The sequence below is a fragment of the Pseudophryne corroboree genome, chromosome 4 (assembly GCF_028390025.1).
Source record: "Pseudophryne corroboree isolate aPseCor3 chromosome 4, aPseCor3.hap2, whole genome shotgun sequence".
NCBI classification, from domain to species: Eukaryota; Metazoa; Chordata; class Amphibia; order Anura; family Myobatrachidae; genus Pseudophryne; species Pseudophryne corroboree.
This window is the reverse complement of record NC_086447.1, coordinates 261,353,484-261,378,589: the sequence shown is the minus strand read 5'-3', so window position 1 is coordinate 261,378,589 and position 25,106 is coordinate 261,353,484. Positions and strand designations below refer to the sequence as shown.

The window sequence follows — 25,106 nt, the reverse complement described above, 5'->3', positions numbered from 1 at the left end:
ATTCAGCCTTTCTCTCTCTTTGGTTACTTTTGTTTCTTTCCTTTATAGTATTCACAAAGGGGGTAATTCCAAGTTGATCGCAGCAGGAAATTTTTTAGCAGTTGGGCAAAATCATGTGCACTGCAGGGGGGGGCAGATATAACGTGCAGAAAGAGTTAGATTTGGGTGGGTTATTTTGTTTCTGTGCAGGGTAAATACTGGCTGCTTTATTTTTACACTGCAATTTAGATTGCAGATAGAACACACCACACCCAAATCTAACTCTCTCTGCACATGTTATATCTACCTCCCCTGCAGTGCACATGGTTTTGCCCAACTGCTAAAAAATTTCCTGCTGCGATCAACTCAGAATTACCCCTAAAGTCTGTATCAATTATGTAACCTTTCTAGTCTTCTAGTAATAACTCTGCAACTCCTACCAGAATAGTTTCTCATAAGCAGTATAAAGGCTTGTTCAGTTGATTAGTTGTATCCTTGCATAAACAATGCTCCAATTGAAATATGTTAATGGGTTAGTTGCATATAAAGACTTAAATGACTTAAATATTCACTCCTCCTGCTCATCGGTATATGCAGTCTCGCTACCTCTGTGTATGTAAATATATACTATTATAATCTCCATCTTATTATATGACAGGAGGTACCACTCTATTAACAGCCTGTTATGTCCAGCACTGCCTTTGTCCTTATAACTACTGTAGTGCAGGATATAAATAATAATTACACTCACAGGTTATTAGTGTAATTAAGCAGAGGCTCATTAATGAGTATCTATAAGTTCTTGAGTTCCCAAATGATTCCAGTCACTATTAATATACTTCAAATAATCCAAATAGCAAGGAAGTCACAAGCCTTTATATTCTCCCACTATTAGAAGGAATAAAGTCTATTGCCAGGTGTTTCCTTTCCTTACCCCCAGGTTTTGTCTTTATATGTACTTCAGCTGCTTAAATCCTCATTATTATACCCCTTCAGTGGCAAACGCAGGATTTGCATGGGGGGGTTTCCAGAACTGGGTGGAGCCAATCACGGGGGAGGGGACTAAGGTGACCCAGTATATGCTGGGTCCGTAAAACTAGTGTGTCTGTGTGTGTGTGTGTGTGTGTGTGTGTGTGTGTATATATATATATATATATATATACACACACACACATATATATATACCGTGTATATATATATATATATATATATATATATACACACATATATATATATACCGTGTATATATATATATATATATATATATATATATACACACATGTACATAGCATATTAAACATGCATACACACACATATATATATATATATATATATATATACTTGCCTACCTGACCCTCTCCATGAGGGAGAAAATGCTCTGTTCCTGGACTTTCCTGTTAATGTATGATTGCCATCACCTGTGGTGAAACACCTTTCTTATCAATTAACTAGCTCACCACAGGTGATGGCAATCATACATTACCAGGAAAGTCCAGGAACAGAGCATTTTCTCCCTCATGGAGAGGGTCAGGTAGGCAAGTATGATATACATACACACATACAGTACACGTATATATACACATGTATATATATATCATATGTGTGTGTGTGTGTGTTTAAATGTATGTATGTATGTATATACATGTGTATAAATGTATGGACATGGATATAAATGTAATTAAAATAAAGTAAACTTTTATTAAGCACTTACAAGTGCCACCAGGAAGACAGCAGGCTGCAGAGGATGCTAGACAGCCATTAATAATACTCATGCAGCTAAAAATAAAAATAAAAATTATTTTTATTTTTTTAGTGGAGGGGGTTTCTGGGTGCTCGGAACCCCCCCCGCCCCCTGGGTGCGCCACTGCCCTTACTTTATGTATAGTTCTTTAAGGGGTTAACTTTAGTGTGCAATAAGAATTGCCTCTGGGTAACACAGTCTAAACATATGTGGGCAGCTATATGTCTCTCATATCAGTGGGGCAGCCTCAAACACTTAATATGTGCAGGTGTTAATAGTTCACTTACACCTCCACGATCATCAGCGTATCAGCGGTGCTGTCACTTTCTTCCCAGACTCTCCTATTGGCTCTAGCTTGCAGGCGCCACCTCCCTTTGACTGGAGTCTCAGCAATGGAACGGCCCCCTCACTGAATTGTGGGTGTATAGGGTGCCGCCTCCTTTCTTGTTACACTGCTGCTAGGGGTGGGAGATGCTGGAGCACTCAGCCATGTCGCCACCTTCTACCTCCTGCTACCCGCAGTTATGTTTACAGCTGTCTGCGGGAGCAAGGGCGCTATGGCAGCCCACGCTCTGGAGCGGAACGGCAGCCTAGGGATCTGAGGACAGGTAGGCTACCTTACCGCTTCTCCTGCCTTCCTGCCTCTTAATCCCGGCCGCTCCGTCTTCCAGCACGGAGACTTCCTTGACCGGCTGCGCTACCCAAAAGCTCTCCGGCTGCTGCTGTAATGTTTACAGCGTTACAGCTCTTAGCAGCGCCGGAGAGAGCCAGGTGCCAGCACTGCAAGGTGGATCAGCATACTGCCCGTCCGCCGGCTGAGAGCGTCTTTTATACGCTTTCTCCACCGGCCACGCGGGTCCCCTTTTGCACACGGCTCCCCTCTCTCTACCGGCGCGCGGTCTCCCTTCTGCACACGGCTCCCCCGAGTTACCGGCGCGTGGTCCCTCTTTGCACACAGCCTCCCCATGTTACCAGCACGCGGCTATTCTCCCCTCTCTGCTGTCTCCCCGAGCGCGTGAGGGCTCAGCATGCCATAGATACAATACAGGGGAAGGGACGCAGCAATCGCCCCCACCCTCCTGACCCTCCTGACCCATCTATTTCCGCACCACAACAAATACATATATACTATTTTCATTACATTTCATTTATATATATATGTGTGTCCTGAAGACGGGGTCATGATCCCCGAAACGTTGACTAAAGCACCTATTGGTTTCACCACATTCAAGTCTCCTGAGTGCCGCCTTATTTCAATTCTCCCGTATACACAGGCTGCAGGCCTGGATGGAGGGCACCGGAGCGCTTTTCACTACCAGCTATATACCAGTGAGTGCCGGACCAGTACTTTCTATATATATATATATATAAGTATACAAATACGCAATTAATATTTACAAAATAAATAATACATATTCATGTTACAAATATAATGTACAGTTCTGCTGTGCAATAACAACCACATTAGAATCAGGGCCTTTACATCTCTACACCCACATTTATGTAGCATTAACACACCTGCTCATGTACAGTGAACATTTGGATTATACAGTACAGTATATGCTAGCTAAATATGATAGCATTTATTGATCATTCTTGATCTGTCTGAGAAGTGATTAGATCTGGTTACTTGTATATACTTATCTTATTAACTGTAAATTCCCATGACTGGTGGTATTAGTTTGTCCGATTGGTCACTGTGAACTTCTTTGAGTTGATATTAATAGCAAGTTTCTGACGTTCACTATTGGCCTGGGCCTGTCTGCAGCAGATAATTCATGACACTGACAAGGCACATTCAGTTAAAGAATGTGTTTGACTGCAAATCTTACATACCACAGCGAACATCTCGCCAACTGTCAATATCTAGCTCCATGTATTTGATGCTTATTTATTTACTTTTATTTTAACCATTCTGAACATCCAGTAAAATTAAACAAGACAAAAAAACAAAAAAAAAACTATTCAGAAAATAATAAAAAGTTATATTAGAAACAAAACAATTGACTCTCGTGTACTCAGGAGTGAATTTTAGGGTCAAGCTGCCACTAGGCACAACATTTTTGGTCACCCCCTTACTCATGTCGGGCCCGTCTCAGTGCCCCTAGTCCACCAATGCAGACGCAACCTCACCCACCACCAACTCCTGCAACTCAATTTACTGTCATTTGATTCCCCGCCCACCAATTGCAAAATGTAATAAGTCGTAATGATGAAGAAAAAGAAGAATCATCTGCCTCATCTGGCTGTGACACCCCTCAGCAATTGCCACGCCCAGGCACGTGCTATAAGTGCCTAGCGGGAAATCCACTAATGCATGTACTATTCAGTATTGTAAGAGGCTACTTTTAATATTTGCTGTATAAGAAAAAAAAAATTTTCATTGAAAAGACCTAGATGATTGCCCTAAATTATTTGCTGCCAAGAAGTATTCATTTGTCAATAAGGTCTTTTGCAGACAGGCCTTATGATGATGAGTAACTTTGACTTCTTTAATTAGTGTCTTCTATTTAAATGTCATCATGTTTTAACACCCCAGGGACATTTCACCAGCCATCTCATAGCTACAGTACCTTTCACCTCATTGTGGGGTTACTGATTTATAACAAAGAAAAATAAAATATCCCACCAAAATAAATGGCTACTGGTGTGCTCTGACCTGGGCCCGGGTAATCTGTACCCCCTCCCCCCTCTCTTGACACCACTGCAAAGGCTAATGGGGGGATGGACAGAATGTGTCTGTTGATTGCAGGGCATGAGGTAGATACACTAGTGCCCCTAATATTGAGGAGCAGTACAGAATAGAGATTTTTGCCAACTGAGATTATATAAACAAACTAAAGAGGTAAAGAGGTACAATTTTAGAAGCATCACTTGTTGCTCTAACAAGTACACAGCTGCAGTATTTCCACCCTGCGGTCTTTGGGGGTTATTCAGGGTTGTTAGCAAACAAAAAAGTTAGCAATTGGGCAAGACCATGTTGCGCTGTAGTGGGGGGGGGGGGGGGGGGGGTTAGATATAACATGTGCAGAGAGAGTTAGATTTGGGAGGGTTATATTGTTTCTGCGCAGGCTAAATACTGGCTGTTTTATTTTTACACTGCAATTTAAATTTCAGTTTGAACACATCCCACCCAAATCTAACTTTCTCTGCACATGTTACATCTGACCCCTGCAGTGCACATGGTTTTGCCCAATTGCTTACTTCTTTGGTTTGCTAACAACTATGAATAACCCCCTTTGTGTATATTTTAATGGGACTCATGCTGTGCCTCCAATTTGATCTTTGACATACTGTACAGTACTGAAGAGGAACACTCCATGTACACTCAAAAAAAAATCACAAAAACAATTATCCAGTATACCAAAGTCCATGTATTAGTTGTATTTTGATGGAATTGACAATAACAACGAATTGTGTGTAGATGTCCTGATATTCTCACTCATTTTACACGGTTCCGAGGCAGCCTTGGATCTTCCCGCCTTGCTCAGTTAACCGGAACGCGCCCGAACGTCATCATCCCACTGGCGGATTCTCGCGAGATTCGTATTCTATATAAGGAGCCGGCGTCACCGCCATTTTCACTCGTGCATTGGAGATTGAACGGAGAGGACGTGGCTGCCTTCTCTCCCTGAAAAGCTCTGTAATCTGTGCTCAGTGTGCTGAAAATATCTGTGCTCAGTGTACTGCAAATAATCTGTGCTCAGTGTGCTGAAAATATCTACGTTCTCTGTCTGAAAACGCTCCATATCTGTGCTCAGTGTGCTGCAAATATCTGATCAGTGTGCTGCATTGTGGGGACTTGGGACCACCAGTATAAGTACATACATGATGTGGCCATTCACTGGTACCTGGTGACAGAACGTATACTGGATTCCCCCACAATGTAACTTTATATCTGTCACCTATATACATGATGTGGTCATTCACTGGTACCTGGTGACAGAACGTATACTGGATTCCCCCACAATGTAACTTTATATCTGTCACCTATATACATGATGTGGCCATTCACTGGTACCTGGTGACAGAACGTATACTGGATTCCCCCACAATGTAACTTTATATCTGTCACCTATATACATGATGTGGTTATTCACTGGTACCTGGTGACAGAGCGTATACTGGATTCCCTCACAATGTAACTTTATATCTGTCAACTATATACATGATGTGGTCATTCACTGGTACCTGGTGACAGAACGTATACTGGATTCCCCCACAATGTAACTTTATATCTGTCACCTATATACATGATGTGGCCATTCACTGGTACCTGGTGACAGAACGTATACTGGATTCCCCCACAATGTAACTTTATATCTGTCACCTATATACATGATGTGGTTATTCACTGGTACCTGGTGACAGAGCGTATACTGGATTCCCTCACAATGTAACTTTATATCTGTCAACTATATACATGATGTGGTCATTCACTGGTACCTGGTGACAGAACGTATACTGGATTCCCTCACAATGTAACTTTATATGTCACCTATATACATGATGTGGTCATTCACTGGTACCTGGTGACAGAACGTATACTGGATTCCCTCACAATGTAACTTTATATCTGTCACCTGTAAACATGATGTGGTCATTCACTGGTACCTGGTGACAGAATGTATACTGGATTCCCCCACAATGTAACTTTATATCTGTCACCTATATAAATGATGTGGTCATTCACTGGTACCTGGTGACAGAACATATACTGGATTCCCCTACAATGTAACTTTATATCTGTCACCTATATACATGATGTGGTCATTCACTGGTACCTGGTGACAGAACGTATTCTGGATTCCCCCACAATGTAACTTTATATCTGTCACCTATATACATGATGTGGTCATTCACTGGTACCTGGTGACAGAACGTATACTGGATTCCCCCACAATGTAACATTATATCTGTCACCTATATACATGATGTGGTCATTCACTGGTACCTGGTGACAGAACGTATACTGGACTCCCCCACAAAGTAACTTTATATCTGTCATCTATATACATGATGTGGTCATTCACTGGTACCTGGTGACAGAACGTATACTGGATTCCCCCACAATGTCACTTTATATCTGTCACCTATATACATGATGTGGTCATTCACTGGTACCTGGTGACACTCTGCGCCCCGGGCAGGAAAAGGGGCGTGGCCTAATACAGGGGGCGTGGCCAGTTACGCCCCCTGTACATTGCTAGCGCCGCTTGAATGCTGAGCGGTGCGTGATGACGTCATCGCGCACCGCACAGCAAAAGGTCCTCTCCACGAAGGGAAACTAGATGCTATGCGTCTAGTTCCCTTCGTGGAGAGGACCTTTGCTGTGCGGTGCGCGATGACGTCATCGCGCACCGCTCAGCAAAGTTACTCTCCACGAAGGGAAACTAGACGCATAGCGTCTAGTTCCCTTCACAGGAGGTGGACGGGGACGGCAGCGGGCAGCGGAGGCGGATGGGGGACACAGCGGGCAGCCTCCGGAAGGCGGCGCCCCGGGCAAAAGTCCTGCTTGCCCGTGGCAAGATCTGCTACTGCTGGTGACAGAACGTATACTGGATTCCATTATAACATTATATCTGTCACCTATATACATGATGTGGTCATTCACTGGTACCTGGTGACAGAACGTATACTGGATTCCCCCACAATGTAACTTTATATCTGTCACCTATATACATGATGTGGTTATTCACTGGTACCTGGTGACAGAACGTATACTGGATTCCCCCACAATGTAACTTTATATCTGTCATCTATATAATAGTTATAGTAGTACAGTACAGTAGGCCATTGCTGTATCTTGCAGCTCTGTGTCACTGCAAGTATCCATTCCATATCTGTGCTGCATTTTTGTGAGCAGTATATATAGTATTACAGTGCAGCATTTTGGTGACCCAACAGTACATAGTTGTGTACAGTAGGCCATTGCTGTATCTTGCAGCTCTGTGTCACTGCAAGTATCCATCCATTCCATTTTCTTCCAGTGATTTGGACCAATAATATCATTGATTAGAACGAATAATTCCAGTGATTTTGTCATTTTCTTCCAGTGTTTAGGACCAATAACACCATTGATTAGAACGAATAATTCCAGTGATTTTGTCATTTTCTTCCAGTGATTTGGACCAATAATACCATTGATTAGAACAAATAATTCCAGTGATTTGGACCAATAATACCATTGATTAGAACGAATAATTCCAGTGATTTTGTCATTTTCTTCCAGTGATTTGGACCAATAATACCATTGATTAGAACAAATAATTCCTGTGATATTGAGGTGTTTGTGTCGCTTAGCTTAGCCATCCAGCGACCACAGTGCACCTCTTTTTCTCTTTTCTTTGCATCATGTGCTGTTTGGGGACTATTTTTTTAAGTGCCATCCTGTCTGACACTGCAGTGCCACTCCTAGATGGGCCAGGTGTTTGTGCCGGCCACTTGGGTCGCTTAGCTTAGTCACACAGCGACCTCGGTGCAAATTTTAGGACTAAAAATAGTTTTGTGAGGTGTGAGGTGTTCAGAATAGACTGGAAATGAGTGGAAATTGTGGTTATTGAGGTTAATAATACTATAGGATCAAAATTACCCCCAAATTCTATGGTTTAAGCTGTTTTTGAGGGGTTTTTGAAAAAAAACCCACACAGAATCCAAAACACACCCGAATCCAACAAAAAAATTTCAGGGAAGTTTTGCAAAACGCGTCCGAATCCATAACACGGCCGCGGAACCGAATCCAAAACCAAAACACAAAACCAGAAAAATGTCCGGTGCACATCTCTAAGTAACACCTAACTAAAAATAAATACACTATGATCATGAATACAGTATAGTTGCCTTTTAGAAATCTGGCTTATTATTCTTGCTTTAAAAAAAATAAGAAAATACAGTACCTCCTATTCAGCTCCAATGCAGAATAAGCATAAACATTGGATTGATAACTAAACCGACATCTGTGAATTTTGACACAAAATGGTTCTGTGAACGTCATAAAGCATATTTAGCTGCAGAAGTGATTGGCTGTTTCTGGTTGTCTAATCCTTTTGGGGCCGATAAATGATTCTTTTAGAAGTTTGGAATTGAATGGATAACCTTCCCCAAGTACATTACAATGTCATAGCTCACCACTTCATACACTGTCCCAGTTTGTAGAATTGTTTCTCCTTTCCTTGCTCTACTTCAGGTCATTGTGTGACTGCAATGCACAGAAAAGACATTAACAATATATTTGCTGCAAGATATATCTGAGTCATAGAAAATCTATTTAACTACGTCATGACTGAAGGCTATGTGTTACTTACTGAGCAAACCGATTTTCATTAAAAAAATATCTTTAGTCTGCACAATTTCTATAATAATAATAATAATAATAATTGATATTATTATTAGTATTATTATTATTATTAATTTTTTACAACACAAGCAGCTTTTAATTTGGAATACAACATGAGTTTTGTAGCTATTAAATACCATCTGTTGCCTCATAAGAGTTACTAATTATCAAGTCGAGGTACCTGTGTAAGAGCTGTACACAATGCTGACGTTCATGTTGTTGAGCGATTATTTTGCTACTGCATATGCGCACAAATCGCTAAAAACTCCTATGGCGCATGCGTTATACAGAGTGTACACACACAGGTGCTGTTGGGGTCAAGTTGGAGTCCAGAAATGTCTTGTAAAAGTGATGGGCATTCCTGAGCGGTTACTGGGAGGTGACATAGTGCACGCATGGAGATGGTCCGTCTTATGGGCTTCTTATTGGAATGTTGCAGGCATATCAGTGACAGTGATTGCGTACACAGACACTCAACTGCTCACATACTGTAGGAGGCCATAAAGTCTAAAGATGCACCAATCAGCATTTTAGCACGTACAGATACTAAACAGAGGGTGTCTATGTCCTGGCACATTCAAACACAAGGATGTACACACCAGGGAAGGGCTATGTAGCCGCATTTGCATAAAGTCAAATATGGGCAACTGCCAATAGACACAGTCTCCGTACACCTCTGAATCAGGTTATGACTGGACACTTCTACATCAGGTCACAGAACCGTAAGTAGACATTTTGGTGCCCTGTGCCAGAAAGAGAATTGGTGTCCCCCCATATTTAAAATAGATACATTGTGTGCCAAAGGCACGCTCCCAAAATATAGGGCCATGGCTTCATGGGGAGTAGTACTCCTTATACACGTTACGCCACACAGTAGTGCCACTTATACACATTATGCCACACAGAAGTACCCCTTATACACATTATACCATGGTAGAGCCCCTTACACACATTACACACAGTAGAGCCCCTTATACACATTATGCCAGGTAGAGCCCCTAAACCTCATTCCAATGTGGATGGGAGGACCATAGGCCATACATAGAACATACCTCCAGGCGTAGTAGAGTGGAGGGTGCCCCCAGGGGTGGTGCAGTAGTCTTGAGATAGCTGAGATGAGTAACTGACGGGGATTGTCCTGGTCGGGATGGCCAGTCTCTATCTGGGCTGGTGCGCAGCTGACATGATTCCGGCCTGGAGTATGTTAGTGTGGTACAATTTAGTGAGGTTTACGAGAGAGAGAGATGGGGAGAGAGTCAAAAAGAGAGGGGGTGCAAAGGAGAGGGGAAAGGGAGAGAGGAGGGTGAGGGGGGTGAGAGAAAAAAGGGGGTGTGAGAGAGATAGAGGGAGAAAGAGGAGATGCGGTAATGGTGGGTGAGAGAGGGAGCGATGGAAGGGAGAGAAAGAGAAAGGTAGGGATGGCTGGGAAGGGGAGAGAGAAAGCGATGAAAGAGAAAAAGAGAGAGGGGGAGAGAGAGGGGGTGAGAGAGAAAGGGGAAGGGAGAAGAGGTTGGTAGGTAGAGAGAGAAAGAGGGAGAAAGAGAGAGGGTGAGAAAGAGAAGGGAGGGGGAGAAAAATGAGGAAAGAGAGAGAGGGAGAGAGAGCGATGGTAAGGAGAGAGAGTGAGAGGAGAGAGAGGGGAGAGAGAGAGGGAGAGGAAGGGGAGGGAGAGGGAAAGGGAAAAGGAGAGACAGAAGGATGGGAAGGAGACAGAGAGAGGGATACAGACATAGGGGCGTGAGAGAGAGAGAAAGGGAGAGAGAGAGGGTGAGTGAGAGAGAGAGGGAGAGAGAGGAAAAGGGAGAGGGAGGAGTAAGACAGGGAAGGAGAGGAGTAGTGTGAGAGAGAGGGGGCCGAGCTGGATTAAGGGGGGTGCCCTGTAAGTAAGTACCCTGGGCCTACCTTTCTAAAAAGTCCCCCCCCTTAGCCACCACATATTAGATGCTGACCTGGGCAGAGGTGCCTGGGACTCTCTTCTGGGGTCCAGCCTTCACTCCACCCCCAGAAGAGAGGCTACCGCACTGACCGCCACGGCCCGCACCCAGTTGCACAGATTGCGGCTATCACTGTCTACACCCACCAGCGCCCAGGAGGGAGGCCCCAGTGCCACACCGACCACCGCACCGTGCACCCGGCAGCACCATGGCTGCACTCCAGCAAGATTGCAGCCATGGTGCTGCCGGGTGCAGCACCATGGCATTGACCTCCGTGTCCTGCAGCCCTGCTCTTCCAGCTGCTGACTACTCGGCACCCTGCTGCAATGGCAGCACCGGCATTACACAACCCCAGGGTTCCATATCCCAACTACTGCCGTCTGCCAAGTAGGTATAGTAGGACTTGCGCTGGGGGTGGTGGGGCCTCCTTGTGTTAGGTGCCCTGGGCCCTCAAAGGCTTACTGCAGCCCTGAAGAGGTGTGTGAGATAGAGTGGTGAAAGAGAGAGGGGGGTGACAGTGAGAGCGAGGGAGAGAAAGGGGATAGAGAAAGAGGGGTGAGAGAGAGAGGGGTTTGTGAGAGAGAGAGAGTGGCTTACTTTACTTGAGCAGCAGCAGGCAGCAACAGCCAGCCCCAGTACCCTGAAGTCCCTCTGCAGGAGAGGAGGGGTGGTTGAGCACAGGAGTGGTGGAAAGACATTGACACACACATGTACCTGTGATTAGGACCTGAGTTTCCTCTTCCTTGGAGTGCAGGCAGCCATAGTGGCAGTGGGATATGTCCCGGTGCGGGAGACGGCGGTATACTATGGAACGGCTGCCAGTCTCTTCAAACACCACCCTCCTGGCATCCCTTGCACTGTTCTCAGTCAGGAGGAGGCATGTCCCTAGCCCAGTCTGTATGGTGTATAGGACTGCACTGCTCAGGAGTTAAGGAGGAGTTGGGGCGGAGCACACGGCGGAGACAGAGAGATAGACTGCTTGCCCAGAGCTGTTCGCTTTAATGCATATCAGCAGCAGTGCTTCCTGCAGAGAAGGAGCCGGGCGCAACATTACTATTATACAATTTTAGTGGGCAGTGCTGCAGCTGGTGGCGGCCGATTGGTATGGATGCAGACATTGTGCTCACAGGGCAATGCGCTGTGGGCTAAGCACCATCAGCACACCCCTAGCTATGGCCCTGTCAGATCACTAGACTTCATATACATTTCCCATTGTGATTTCCAGTTTGCAAAGGCCAATCCTACTATTCTCCATCTATACCATCTATATGTCTCTCCCTATCTCTCTATTTCTCTGTCTCTCTCTCTCTCTCTCTCTCTCTCTCTCTCTCTCTCTGTCTCTCTCTCTCTCTCTCTCTCTATATATATATATATATATATATATATATATATCCCTCTCTCTATTTCTCTCTCCCTCTGTCTCTCTCTCTCTATTTCTTTCTCCCTCTTTATTTTTCTCTCTCTCTATTGTTCTCTCCCACTCTATTTCCCATTCTCTTTTTCTCTCTCTCCCTCTCTCTATATCTCCATATATCGTTATATCTCTCTTTTTTCCTCCTTCCTTCCTTCCTTCCTTCCTTCCTTCCTTCCTTCCTTCCTTCCTTCCTTCCTTCCTTCCTTCCTTCCTTCCTTCCTTCCTTCCTTCCTTTCTCTTTCTTTCTTTCTTTCTCTGACTCCTCCCACTGTTCAGTGAGTGGGTAACTCGCTGTCACTACCAAATTCCTACACCGGCACCTGGAACCGCTTATTCCACCGAGGCTCCTACCTTCAGCACCTGGAACATGGATATGCATGATCACACTGCTGCAACACCTCCTGGTTGGTGTCAGCTAATTCTCACTGGTCTCTTGATATCTGTACGGAGAGCTGGCAGAGGGCTGGAGTTTGGAGACACTGGGCTAAATCCAGAACAGGCATATATAATGGTAGATGCTCAATCAGCTTAATGATATCATTCAGGTGCTCGAAAGGGAGGGGTATTTCTAAGCAAGAAAAAGAGGGAGAGACATTGTTTCCCCCAGCACCCTGAATGATGATGGTAACCAGATATAAATCCCACATAATATTGGAATTCAGAGATCTTCGTTACACATATTTGCGCAAATGTGTGAATAAGCCCCAAAGCCGCATCAAGGCGTCTCTGTATATTTGGGGTCCCTGGCGCTATATCTAGGTGCAGGGTGTGGCACCCCAAAACACCAGCATAAGCCAGAAAGCCCAGGGTAGGATACCAGTGAAAAAACTATAGTGTTAATAAATTAGTATTTAGGAAGCCGAATCTATATAGAAGGTGATACAAAAATGAAATGTAATTAAAATAGAGAAATAGTGTTAAAAAATGAATAAGTGAATAGTGTTAATAGAATGTAAAGGTATGCCACACTAAAGCCATCCAGCTCAGCCAGTCCAGAGGCACCAAACGCCACACCTCCAGTACCCCAGTCTGGGTCTATGATTAACCAGCACGGAGTCACATGATAATGGCTCCTTACTACAATTGTAGTGATGTGCACCGGAAATTTTTCGGGTTTTGTGTTTTGGTTTTGGATTCGGTTCCATGGCCGTGTTTTGGATTCGGACGCGTTTTGGCAAAACTTCCCTGAATTTTTTTTGTCGGATTCGGGTGTGTTTTGGATTTGGGTTGTTTTCAAAAACAGCTTAAATCATAGAATTTGGGGGTCATTTTGATCCCATAGTATTATTAACCTCAATAACCATAATTTCCACTCATTTCTAGTCTATTCTGAACACCTCACACCTCACAATATAATTTTTAGTCCTAAAATTTGCACCAAGGTCGCTGGATGGCTAAGCTAAGCGACCCAAGTGGCCGACACAAACACCTGGCCCATCTAGGAGTGGCACTGCAGTGTCAGACAGGATGGCACTTCAAAAAATAGTCCCCAAACAGCACATGATGCAAAGAAAAATGAAAGAAAAAAGAGGTGCATGATGGAATTCTCCTTGGGCCCTCCCACCCACCCTTATGTTGTATAAACAGGACATGCACACTTTAACAAACCCATCATTTCAGCGACAGGGTCTGTCACACAACTGTTACTGAAATGACTGGTTGATTTGGGCCACCACCAAAAAAGAAGCAATCAATCTCTCCTTGCACAAACTGGCTCTACAGAGGCAAGATGTCCACCTCCTCACCCCTATCACTGTGTACAACCCCCTCCTCACAGATTATTTATTCGTCCCCACTGGAATCCACCATCTCAGGTCCCTGTGTACTTTCTGGAGGCAAATGCTGGTGAATGTCTCCACGGAGGAATTGATCATAATTAATTTTGATGAACATCATCTTCTCCACATTTTCTGGAAGTAACCTCGCACGCCGATTGCTGACAAGGTGAGCGGCTGCAATAAACACTCTTTCGGAGTAGACACTGGAGGGGGGGCAACTTAGGTAAAATAAAGCCAGTTTGTGCAAGGGCCTCCAAATTGCCTCTTTTTCCTGCCAGTATACGTACGGACTGTCTGACGTGCCTACTTGGATGCGGTCACTCATATAATCCTCCACCATTCTTTCAATGGTGAGAGAATCATATGCAGTGACAGTAGACGACATGTCAGTAATCGTTGGCAGGTCCTTCAGTCCGGACCAGATGTCAGCACTCGCTCCAGACTGCCCTGCAGCACCGCCAGCGGGTGGGCTCGGAATTCTTAGCCTTTTCCTCGCACCCCCAGTTGCGGGAGAATGTGAAGGAGGAGCTGTTGACGGGTCACGTTCCGCTTGACTTGACAATTTTCTCACCAGCAGGTCTTTGAACCTCTGCAGACTTGTGTCTGCCGGAAAGAGAGATCCAATGTATGTTTTAAATCTAGGATCGAGCACGGTGGCCAAAATGTAGTGCTCTGATTTCAACAGATTGACCACCCGTGAATCCTAGTTAAGCGAATTAAGGGCTCCATCCACAAGTCCCACATGCCTAGCGGAATCGCTCTGTTTTAGCTCCTCCTTCAATGTCTCCAGCTTCTTCTGCAAAAGCCTGATGAGGGGAATGACCTGAATCAGGCTGGCAGTGTCTGAACTGACTTCACGTGTGGCAAGTTCAAACGGTTGCAGAACCTTGCACAATGTTGAAATCATTCTCCACTGCGCTTGAGTCAGTTGCATTCCCCCTCCTTTGCCTATATCGTAGGCAGATGTATAGGCTTGAATGGCCTTTTGCTGCTCCTCCATCCTCTGAAGCATTTAGAGGGTTGAATTCCACCTCGTTACCACCTCTTGCTTCTTCGGGCCACCGACAGCATCTCTTGCACGCCCCTGTCGTTTTTTAAATAATTCTGCACCACCAAATTCAATGTATGTGCAAAACATGGGACGTGCTGGAATTTGCCCAGATGTAATGCACGCACAATATTGGTGGCGTTGTCCGATGTCACAAAACCCCAGGAGAGTCCAATTGGGGTAAGCCATTCTGCGATGATGTTCCTCAGTTTCCGTAAGAGGTTGTCAGCTGTGTGCCTCTTATGGAAAGCGGTGATACAAAGCGTTACCTGCCTAGGAACGAGTTGGCATTTGCGAGATGCTGCTACTGGTACCGCCACTGCTGTTCTTGCTGCGGGAGGCAATACATCTACCCAGTGGGCTGTCACAGTCATATAGTCCTGAGTCTGCACTGCTCCACTTGTCCACATGTCCGTGGTTAAGTGGACATTGGGTACAACTGCATTTTTTAGGACACTGGTGACTCTTTTTCTGACGTCTGTGTACATTTTCGGTATCGCCTGCCTAGAGAAATGGAACCTAGATGGTATTTGGTACCGGGGACACAGTACCTCAATCAAGTCTCTAGTTCCCTGTGAATTAACGGTGGATACCGGAAACACGTTTCTCACCACCCAGTCTGCCAAGGCCTGAGTTATCCGCTTTGCAGCAGGATGACTGCTGTGATATTTCATCTTCCTCGCAAAGGACTGTTGTACAGTCAATTGCTTACTGGAAGTAGTACAAGTGGTCTTCCAACTTCCCCTCTGGGATGACGATCGACTCCCAGCAGCAACAACAGCAGCGCCAGCAGCAGTAGGCGTTACACTCAAGGATGCATCGGAGGAATCCCAGGCAGGAGAGGACTCGTCAGACTTGACAGTGACGTGGCCTGCAGGACTATTGGCTTTCCTGTCTAAGGAGGAAATTGACACTGAGGGAGTTGGGGTGTGGTTTGCAAGAGCTTGGTTACAAGAGGAAGGGATTTAGTGGTCAGTGGACTGCTTCCGCTATCATCCAAAGTTTTTGAACTTGTCACTGACTTCTGATGAATGCGGTCCAGGTGACGTATAAGGGAGGATGTTCCTAGGTGGTTAACGTCCTTACCCCTACTTATTACAGCTTGACAAAGGCAACACACGGCTTGACACCAGTTGTCCGCATTTCTGTTGAAATAATTCCACACCGAAGATTTTTTTTTGTATTTTGACCAGGCATGTCAATGGCCATATTCGTCCCACAGACAACAGGTGTCTCCCCGGTTGCTTGACTTAAACAAACCACCTCACCATCAGAATCCTCCTTGTAAATTTCATCCCCAGCGCCAGCAACACCCATATCCTCATCCTGGTGTACTTCAACAGTGACATCTTCAATTTGACTATCAGGAACTGGACTGTGGGTGCTCCTTCCAGCACTTGCAGGGGGCGTGCAAATGGTGGAAGGCACAACCTCTTCCCGTCCAGTGTTGGGAAGGTCAGGCATCGCAACCGACACAATTGGACTCTCCTTGGGGATTTGTGATTTAGAAGAAAGCACAGTTCTTAACTCTTTTAAGTTTTCTGGCCCACCTAGGAGTGGCACTGCAGTTTTCTAGCAAGAGGATGAGTGCTTCCATCCTCAGGTGAAGCTGAACTACAAGCCTTGAACATAGGTCGGGACCAGGGGCGTATCTACCCAATGGCCAGGAGGGGGCGCCACCCGACAGTGCCACCCTCGGCCAGTCGGTGGAATTCCTTAAGCCGTAGTGTCTGGCAACACCTGCTGTGCTGAGCTGCCTGTGCATTGCCTGGGATGGAGGGCGGAGGGTTTAGTATGGCTGACCGCCGGTCGGCACACCGAGGGCTGAGGAACACTGAGCAGGCAGGAGCTGGTGCTGGTGTAAGGCACCGCTATGCACTACAGGGAAGAAACTGAAAATAAACTACCAACTCCCAGCAACTCTTGCTGTCGGGAGCTCCCGGCGGCAAGGGCTGCTGGGAGCTGTAATTTTTTTTCAGTTTCTTCACATAGTTTGGTGCGGTGCCGGACACCGGCACCAGCTTCTGCCCGCGGAGCGATCCTCCACCCTCCATCCCAGGCAGCTCGGCACAGCAGATATTGCCAGACACTACAGCTATCTGCTGGGATGTTGTGGGGGTGAGGACTAGGGCAGTGTGGGGAGTCTATGTATATGTTGGGAGTGGGGGAGACTACTACTAAGTGCTAAGGGCGGACTACAGCTATGTGCTGGGATGGGGACTATGGCTATGTGTTTGGGGATGGGGACTATGGCTATCTATGTTGGCAGGGAATTATTGTTATGTGATGGGACTACTTTATGACTGTGTTGGGTGAGGTGGAGACTACGGCTATGTGCTGGAGGGGACTACAGCTATTGATTGGAGAGGTAAAGGCTATGGCTATGTGCTGGGAGGGGGATGGGTACTAAGACTATATGACTGTGGGGGAAAATCTGGCACTGTGGGGGCCTATCTGGCACTGTGGGGGCATATGTGTATCTGGTACTGTGGGGGCATATGTGTATCTGGCACTGTGGGGGCATATCTAGCACCATAATGGCACATCTGGCACTGTAGTGGCATGTGTATCTAGCACTATGGGGGTATATCTGGCACTGAGGGTGCATATCTAGCACCATGGGGGCATATCTGGCACCGTGGGGGCATGTGTGTATCTGACACTGTGTGGGCATATGTGTATCTGGCACTGTGGGGGCATATGTGTATCTGGCACTATTGGGGGCATATGTGTATCTGTCACTGCATTATTGGGGTCATGTGTATACCATGCCCCCATTTTCATAGGTCACGCAGCATGTGGCATGTTGCCACACCCATTTTTTGGGCGTGCTCGCGCCGTACCACTAACATTTTTTTTCTACTTGCACCACTGGGTACTACGCTGCACTGCACTTCTTTGCACTACTATTTGATTATATTACCTGGCCTTGGGTGGCACTGCGTCAGCCAGGCCAAGTACTGCTGATGTCTCCTCAGTGTTATAAGAATTACTGTGTGGGCATAATGTGTAAAGGGAACTGGTACTGTGTGGGCATGATGTGTATAAGGGTTACTACTGTGTGGCGTAATTTGAAGTGGCAGAACTGTTGTATTGTCATGCCCCTTTCCGACAAGATCATGTCCCTTTTTTGCACTTGCACCTTCCCTATTTCAAATATGGGGGCGCCAGTCCCTTACTTTGCCAGGGGCGCTCGGACTCCTAGATACACCCCTGGTCGGGACCTCAGCTATTCCTTGCCACTCCGTGTCGTAATTGGTACATTGGCAAGTTTACGCTTCTCCTCAGACGATTTTGATTTAGATTTTTGGGTCATTTTACTGAGCTTTATTTTTTTGGATATTACATGCTCTCTACTATGACATTGGGCATCGGCCTTGGCAGACGACGTTGATGGCATTTCATCGTCTCGGCCATGACTAGTGGCAGCAGCTTCAGCACGAGGTGGAAGTGGATCTTGATCTTTCCCTATTTTACCCTCCACATTTTTGTTCTCCATTTTTTAATGTATGGAATTATATGCCAGTAATATATCAATAGCAATGGCCTACTACAATATATACTGCGCACAACTGAAATGCACCACAGGTATGGATGGATAGTATACTTGACGACACAGAGGTAGGTACAGCAGTGGCCTACTGTACCGTACTGCTATATAGTATATACTGGTGGTCAGCAAACTGTTCAAAACTGAAATGCACCACAGGTATGGATGGATAGTATACTTGATGACACAGAGGTAGGTAGAGCAGTGGCCTACTGTACTGTACTGCTATATAGTATATACTGGTGGTCAGCGAACTGTGCAAAACTGAAATGCACCACATGTATGGATGGATAGTATACTTGACGACACAGAGATAGGTAGAGCAGTGGCCTACTGTACCGTACTGCTATATATTATATACTGGTGGACAGCAAACTGTGCAAAACTGAAATGCACCACAGGTATGGATGGATAGTATACTTGACGACACAGAGGTAGGTAGAGCAGTGGCCTACTGTATCATACTGCTATATATTATATACTGGTGGTCAGCAAACTGCAAAACTGAAATGCACCACAGGTATGGATGGATAGTATACTTGACGACACAGAGGTAGGTAGAGCAGTGACCTACTGTACCGTACTGCTATATATTATATACTGGTGGACAGCAAACTGTGCAAAACTGAAATGCACCACAGTTATGGATGGATAGTATACTTGACGACACAGAGGTAGGTAGAGCAGTGGCCTACTATACCGTACTGCTATATAGTATATACTAGTGGTCTGCAAACTGTGCACAACTGAAATGCACCACAGGTATGGATGGATAGTATACTTGACGACACAGAGGTAGGTAGAGCAGTGGCATTCTGTACCGTACTTCTATATAGTATATACTGGTGGTCAGCAAACTGTACAAAACTGAAATGCACCACAGGTATGGATGGATAGTATACTTGACGACACAGAGGTAGGTAGAGCAGTGGACTACTGTACCGTACTTCTATATACAGTACAGTGACGTGCGGTGAGGTCATTGGCTGGGGAGGCACTGAGATATATATGTATATATATATATATATATATATATTGCACCTCCCTGTCCCTGCAGCCCAAGTGATCTGGGGGTGAGCTGCCCAGTCACTTCCCACCCAGTAACCCCCCCCCCCCCTTCTGACCTGGGTGGTCCTGGGCTCCAGATCCGGGAAAGTGATGTTACTGCATGGGAGGGCAGTTGAGAAGGGAGAGATAAGAGCGTTGGCCGCCGCCACTGGCTCTCTATCTCTGGGGATCCCGTTGGCTCCACATCAGTAACGCTGGGTCCCGCTGGCTCCGGGGCTGCCGCTGCTGTAGTGACAGCTCCAGGGCTGCCATCAGAAATTGTGGGGCCCGCTACTGACAAAATAGGCAGGGCCCCACATGACGTGTCAATTTTTTGGGGGGGCTGTTTTGGACTCCATTCTCCGAAACGGACATGGTTTGCAATTCCAGAACAGCCAAATGCATTCAACTGCAGTACATCAAGGATTTCTCACATCCACAAAGGCACAGGAAAGCCGCTGAGGCTACCATAACTGACAGACTTCAGCCAGCACTGTGTGTTGAATTGAATTTCCCACTAAAAACACTAAACTACTGAGCACAAAGCAAGAAAGATCTTCTCAGGGTGTTACAGCTACTGTAATAGGGCCTAATTCAGACCTGATCATAGATGTGCTAAATCATGTCTAAGATCAGTCACACAGACATGCGGGGGGACACCCAGCAAGGGCTAGTCCGCCCCACATGTGATGCTCGACCCCGACGCACAAGTACAAAAGCATCGCACAGCAGCGATGCTTTTGTACTTTAGGAGTAGCTCCCTGCCAGCGCAGCTCCTGTGTGCTGGCAGGGAGCTACACGTTGCTGTGAGGGTCGCAGCGGCTACGTGTGACGTCACACAGCCGCCACGCCCCCCCTTCCCCAATGGTCCGGGCACGCCTGTGTTGCACGGACCATGCCACCTAAAGGCAGACAAACGCCGTCGGGCGTCCAGCGACCGCCTCTGACCTGTCAATCAGGCAGAGGCAATCGCAGGGCTGAGACAGCCGTTGGCTGTCTGGCATGCGCCGGCGCACTGTGGCGCCGGCACATGCGTAATTCAGACCTGATCGGCTGCTGTGGAAAAAGCACAGCAGCGATCAGGTCTGAATTAGGCCCATAGTCTGCAGCAATGCAGGTGCATAGGTACTTTTTGGACCAAGCTAGATCCAATTCAATTCCTTGACATACTGTAGATGCACATGGCGTACGCCGGCATCACAAGGCGTTTGCGATGCAATGTCTGCAGAACAGTCCACAGAATTAAATCCACCTCTAAAAAAATGAAGTGTCTACAGAACACAGTATGCCACTTTGCTGGCCAATGTTAACTTTCAAAAGCATGCTGTTGTAATAAATCACATATTTTAAGTATTTCATAAAGATTCCAGCGTGTACATGTATGGTTCCCATATAGCATGTACAAATCCCCCCAACAGCGGGACATAGAAATATAGTAATAATAAACATAATGATAATATACAGTATAATGATAATAATAGATAGGAATAAAATGAAATTGCGTAGGTAACTTACACTCCTTTTGTTAAAGGGGAAGAAATATCAAGTATGCACCCTGCGTCCTCCTCTCCTTTGCTTGCATTGATTTGATCTCCCTCAAAGTCATTTTGACCTCCTGGCGCATCCTGTTTATAAGATCAGCAGCGTCCGCATCGCCGGCTCCGTGGCCGCTCTCGGAGGTTTCCATCATGTACAGCAGCTCCTCACTCCTATGGCGGCGCGCTGCTCCTCTATCTTCAGTGGCGCTGTGTGACGTTATGACGTCACACGTGCCATTTAATAAACTTTATTGTGCAGGTGCAGCGCCAGCAAGCAGTGGCAGTGGCCGGTGGGTTGAAGGGGCACTCCATTCTGTTTGCTGCACGGGCGGGTATGCAGAGGACTGGCCAGGGGCTCCTTTCATTTGATATAAGTTGAGGCAATAGCAGGCGGTAGGAGCGGTCCAGAATGTTCGGGGCGGGCCCGAGACTGCTGTACCGGTAATCCCCCCTTCATGGCGGTCCTGGACACCACGCCGCGTGATTGGACCAGCGGATCCAGCACTGGATCCGCTGTCCAATCACATCTGCCTCGTTGACAGGGGCGGGTTTCCCCTGTCAACGAGGCACTTGCATAAATGCCGCTTTCCCCTCTGTTTTTAATTGCCTTTTTCAGCCCAGCGCTTTGGGCCACCCCCACCCCCACCCCCCGCTTTAACCTGTCCCTACTGTAAATGGGAGGCACTGCTATCAGTGCCTCCCAAACTACTTTTAATCACTGAAATGGATAGGATAATATAAAGAAATTACTTATGACACAGAATATGTGTCATAAGTATTTTCTTTATATTATTTTAATCATTATGACAGGGGAGGCACTGCCTCCCCTGACTGCACGTCCCTGCCCAACACCACAACCCACAGAGAGACAGAGCTCTGTCTCCTCACTCTCCAAGTCTGGAGTGAAAATTGCGGCAACGCGCGGCTGTTTATATGGTATCCAAAACCCACGAGATTCCGACAGCGGAATGATTACGTTTTGCCTCGTTCTGGTTTCCTAGTCTGGTGGGAAGTCTCTACAATAGATAGATAGATAGATAGATAGATAGATAGATAGATAGATAGATAGATAGAGAGAGAGATAGATAGATAGATGGATGGATGTTTTTCCGTGCTTCAGTATTCTATTGTGTTCCTTTTTATACTTCTTGCTTAACTCTTTTGCCAGATTGTAAATGAACAACAAAACTTCCTGGCAGTAGAGGAGTTGTAGCAACTGAAGTGGACTGAAAAGAAGAGAATGTTTTCCTCTCAGTGTGCAATTAGGTCAGTGTTCTGACTAAACTAGGCCATTTTATACCAATACTTAATAAACCCTTATTTTACTGCTGAAAAAGAAATAATATTCTTAGTTTTTATAAATATGTTTTAGCCTTTCATATAAATATTTATATATGTATAGAAAATGTTTGCTTAAAAGGCAAAATACTGTATGAGGTACTTAGGAAACAGCACATTTCAGTTGAAGAAAAGTGCAATATTAATTGCTAAGTATACCCAAACCCCTTCATGAGTATGATGTATTCAGACTGGTGAAAGTGTCTGTACAGTGGCAAACGCAGGATTTGCATGGGGGGGTTTCCATAACTGGGTGGAGCCAGTCACGGGGGTGGGGACTGAGGTGACCCAGTATATGCTGGGTCCGTAAAACTAGTGTGTCTGTGTGTATATATATATATATATATATATATATACACACACACACATATCTACACACATATATATATATATACCATATTTACACCTATATATATATATATATATATATATATACATATACATACATACACACACATATACATAGCATATTAAACATGCATATATATATATATATATATATATATGCAGGAACTGGAACACGGCACTCAAAAGGTCTTCATACACATGCATAAAGCAGACTTGACAACAGCCGGTTAAACAGCCATGTAGTGATGTCAACGTTTCATTTAATGCTAAATTTCGTCAGGACAAAGATGAATAAACATTACAAGTGCTTACCTTAAATACCCAACGAACACAGTCTGGTCCCACCGCTGCACGAGCTGGTTCCTGACGGGAGCCGATGACGTCACCATCCAGCGACGCACGCTCACTCGCGTCGTTACCATGGCAACCCGCCGAGTACACAAACTCTGTGCTGCAAAGCGGACAAAAATCCCCATTAACTAGTGCATAATCCAAATAAAATGACATAAAATTACAGTGCAAAAACCGGAGGCAATGGGCAGTTATAAAAACGTAACTAGTCAGAACAGAGCTACAATTCAGCAAATCAGAGGGAACGGATGGCAGACAGGAAATAGTAAGAAAGCATGTTTACATCATAATTAGGGTGCCTTTATAATTAACTTATAGCAAGAAAAAATAAATTCTATACAGTAACCTAACTGAAGAGATCTAGGTTAATATGTAATGTGAAAACACAAGTATAATTAGAGAAAACAACCCAAATTATTAGACTCATTAAGCCCATAAGGGGTAAGAGTACGGAGCTCAAAAATCCAGCGTGCCTCCTTACGGAGAAGGAGAGCACCCCGGTCGCCCCCCCGTATACTAATGGGGACATGGTCTATGACCTTATGTCGCAAACTGGCTAGGGAATGTTTAGCCTCCCGAAAATGGCGGGCTACCGGCTGTTCTTGGGGGGTTCCCTCTAGAGCAGAGCGAATGGCCTGACGATGCAGTGCCATCCTCTCTCTGAACTGGCGAATGGTCTTGCCTATGTATAATAAGCCACAAGGGCATTTCATATAATAAATTACATAGGTGCTTAAACAAGAAAGTACATGTTTAATGCGGATTTTGACACCAGAGTGTGGATGATTAAAAGTTGGGCCACATTCCATCGAATGTGGCCCAACGTGTTAGACCTTGATTATTATCGTAATGAGATGCTATCTCAATTGAATGACGCAGAGGTCTACAGAAGACTTGCATCAGACCCTACAGCTACATTTAAAAAAGAATTGGACACCATCCTATTGGAAGCAGTTAACAATGACATCATCACTGAGAAGGTCTGCAAAGCATTAATCATCAATTTTCCTAAAACACCAGTTATATACTCTATCCCAAAATTACACAAAGATCCTATTCATCCTCCCGGGCGCCCCATTATTAGTGCCCGTGACTCAATCTACTACATCATATCACAATATTTGGACAGTTTCCTCCAAGAATTGATCCAAGATCAACCAACCTATCTGAAAGATTCCTCCACCTTCCTTAGGAAACTGGTTACATTACCAACACTCCCACAAGGTTGTCACCTTTGTACAATAGATGTGGTGTCATTATACACCAATATCCCCCATGACAGGGGGGTACAGGCTGTTCGTAGGTTTCTTACAGGTAATTTGGCCTATCGGGGCCCTGACATCAGTTTCTTTTGTGACCTGCTGAAGCTATCTTTAACAAGGAACTACTTTCTATTTGACCGTCAGTGGTATATCCAACTAAGAGGCTGTGCCATGGGATCTTGTGTGGGGCCTTCTCTGGCTAACATTTTTATGTTTGATATTGATAAAGATCTTTTTTTGTTGAACCCCATGATGCAAACTAAGATTTTGTACCTAACTAGGTACATAGATGATCTCTTCATCATCTGGTCTGGTACTAGCCAGGAATTCACTACGGCTATGGAGGTCGCTAATAGTTTGGATGCCAACATACGATTTACGTACACCATCAGTGACAAAGTAGTGCATTACCTTGATGTGGAAGTATCCTTAGATAATGGAA

The 25,106-nt window shown here is 45.4% G+C and overlaps 1 long non-coding RNA gene across 1 annotated transcript in view; it reads right to left on the bottom strand.

The window, feature by feature from the left end:
* The window catches only part of LOC134911324 (uncharacterized), a 226,223-nt gene extending 204,672 nt beyond the window's left edge, over positions 1–21,551 (bottom strand). The window contains exon 1 of the long non-coding RNA XR_010176481.1: positions 21,343–21,551. This is a non-coding gene — a long non-coding RNA (uncharacterized LOC134911324). The remainder of the gene's footprint in view (positions 1–21,342) is intronic.
* Positions 21,552–25,106: the final 3,555 nt, after the last annotated feature.